This window comes from Dermacentor albipictus, chromosome 2 (genome assembly GCF_038994185.2).
Source record: "Dermacentor albipictus isolate Rhodes 1998 colony chromosome 2, USDA_Dalb.pri_finalv2, whole genome shotgun sequence".
Classification (NCBI taxonomy): domain Eukaryota; kingdom Metazoa; phylum Arthropoda; class Arachnida; order Ixodida; family Ixodidae; genus Dermacentor; species Dermacentor albipictus.
In genome coordinates, this window is record NC_091822.1 from 190,593,801 (window position 1) to 190,596,891 (window position 3,091).

The following is a 3,091-nucleotide window of genomic DNA, read 5'->3' on the forward strand; positions in this document are numbered from 1 at the left end:
CTATAGACACTGGAAATGCTGGTCTATAAGCAGCAACGTCTCGTGTCCTTTCAGGAGCTAAATGTGCATTTATTTATTTATTCAAAATACCCCCAAAGGCCCTCATTACGATCGACGCCATAGACTGTAAAGAACGACGCCAAAGACTGTAAAGTTGCCTGGTGAGTGTCTCCTGAGATAAAAGCAATTGAGTCCTGCTTTCGAGTAAAGGCGCGCCTTTCTTCTTCGCTCGCCGATCTGTGTGGTTAAGTTGACTGCGTCCGATGACTGGCTCTTGTTCGTGTTCGCAGTATTCGAAGGAGGTCCCAGACTTGAGAATGCAGCAGACGCCCGCCGTCAGTAGGGAGTCTCAAACCCCGGTGAAAAGTGAGACCGTGTGAAATGTGTAACAACCAAGTTGCGTTTCTTTCCGAAATTTAGTGATGATTTCTTTTGAACAAAGTCATTTGTATAATGCACGACTTAAAAACGAATTGAACGAGTTGTAACGGAATTAAGCTTCGTGTCGGAATGCAAACTAGCGGCGCTGTGCGCATGTCTAATGCTCCGAAGCTGAAACAAGCGCCGTTCGCATTTGCTCCTAAATTTCTCGCGGGTAAATAAACTGACAACTCACGGCGTTGACTAAGAAAACAGCATGTTCTGCTTGCCCCTCAAAAAAAAAAAAAGGCATATTATCAAACCGAGATGTCGCCTCGCGACATAACTTGCGTCATGATCTAGTTCACGCCTTCGGAGCTAGTTATCGTACCCTGTTATATTCCAGCCGCCTAAACTGCCTAGAACATTTGTCACACCAAGGCCCCGCTAGAGAACTAAAGAAAACCCAAGCAAGCCTAACGTATATCGCTAAAATTTTATTAAAAAGGCGTGCCTAAACGAAAGTACGTTCCGCCATTTGAAAGGCCCGCATGATATTTAATATATTGCCGCCAGCATTCCGAGAACCAACAGGCGCCCGCCGCATTCTGCGTCCCAAAGAGCGTCGAGCAAGGCACCGCAAAGCAACGCTGGGTCGCGGGCGCCACCATGCCAAGCGCTGGCAGACCGGTGACTCGTGCTGGAGAACTGGGTGACTGGCAGGCGGCAGGAGAAGAAACGGCTGTCGTACTGTTAGTTACGATATATACTGAGCAGTGGTCTACTCGCTGGGAACAAAGACGTCCCGGGCGAAAGGTTCCGTACAATTTAAACTAAAGCTGTGGTGGCATATAGTGGCTGTGACGTTGCGCTGCTAAGCCCGAGGGCGCGGGATGGAAATCCGGCGGCAGCGGCCGCATTTAGGTGGAGGCGAAATGCAAAAAACGCCCTGGTGCCATTATTTGAGTGCACGTTAAAGGGACACTAAAGTGAAAAATGATTTCTTCTGCATGAGTAAATTATCGTTCAACACCAAAAACACCACTCTTACAACGATAAGACGTTTGGTAAGCCAGAAAAAGCGCAAGAACGAAATACGGGGGGCGACGCCTACTTAAGTTCCCGCCGCACCTGGGGGCTGTGACGTCTTTGATTTTGATGGCTTCTTCTGGGGCCTACTAATTATATATAGCGGTACAGGTTGACTACATTGTGTTCTAAGGAAACCAAATATTAAACATGGCAAGTTTCGAAAACCTTTATTCAGCCAACGCCGCCCAAATGCGAAAACATACGTTGGAATTCCTGACGTCACGCAGATGTACCGGCGCTGGGGTTTCGGCGGGAAACTCAAGTACTGATACTTGGACCTTCATTTTCTCATCTAATAATCAAACTACTTTTTTGAAATGACTGCCTGCAGGGTTCTCAAACAATGCTTCATTAGTCTAAACTGATTTATTGTTTCGCCTTAGTGTCCCTTTAAAGAACCATCCGTGGTCAAAATTAATTCGAAGTGCCCAACTACGGCCTGCCTCGGGCGCAGCCATGTTGCTACAACTCGTTTTTGTAACGCTAAATATATTCAAAATATTATGCAACAACATGCATTAATTAGCACGTAGTATACGTACGTATGGACAACGTGTAAAGTTCATTGCGTATATTCTTCTGAAAGATGGAATGGCCATTTAGAAAATTTTCGTGTAAAATTTACGGTGCGTGGAAGGATGCGTATTCAGGCACCTTGACTAGACGGCGCCGCCATACTGAGGGAGGCTGGGGCTCGCGTTGGTTGCGCATCTCGTCTGCGCCTGTGCGCCTGCACAGAGCCTGGCGGAGCCCTTGCGGTGGCCGATTTCAATGCGTGGGCGCACTGATCTCTACTGGTATACAGATCAGTGCATGGGCGCTATGGGGAGCTCTTTTTCTATAGTTTACATAACAACCTATGCGTGCCTCATAATCATATCGTGATTCTGGCATGTGAAGCTCCAGAATTTAATTTTTGACAAACCAGCATAGTGTCAGTCACCTTTTCACAATGCGCAAGTTTCTTATCCATGTCGCTCTCCGATGCGCGTCGTCTGCTTCTTTCTGGAAACGACGAAATGATACGCTATAGCTTTCTACCGCATGACATGCATGTAATGGTACACAACCAAAGTAGTTCAACATTAGTTTCGTTTTAGGGCTTGTGCACGGTGGCATCTCGTTCATTTGAGCACTAAGAGGCAACTTTTCATCGCATGCCGTAATAGGAGAACGTGTTTCTCATCAAGCCTAAACCTCGATCTGTCAGTTCTTGGCGCGGCCACTAGGGGCGAGCGATAACCTGGAGTCTCTAAGGGAGTCGCGAGACAGCGCTCTTGATATGCGAAAATAGCAAGCTTGGCACAGCGCCAGAAACACTTATGTCCGAAAGCGAGTGCCCCAGATACTGAACCTCATCGGAATGATCCGCCGCACTCCCGTGGTAGGGTGGCTAACCACCAAGACCGTGGCCCCGCAGTGTGAGCGCGCCAGCCAGGCTTGGCCAGCTCGTGTCCTCCGAGATCACACCGACGCAATTTTGTAGGGGACGGCTAGTTCGCGGCGCAGCGAGAGAGGGCCACCGAACAAGGGGGGGGGGGGGGCAGTGCCAAAGACCAGTGTTCCTTGAAGGCGTATTCGACGTGGCAATTTGGAACTTCCGCGCCGAACGAGTGCTCGATGCGCAACGGTCGGCATT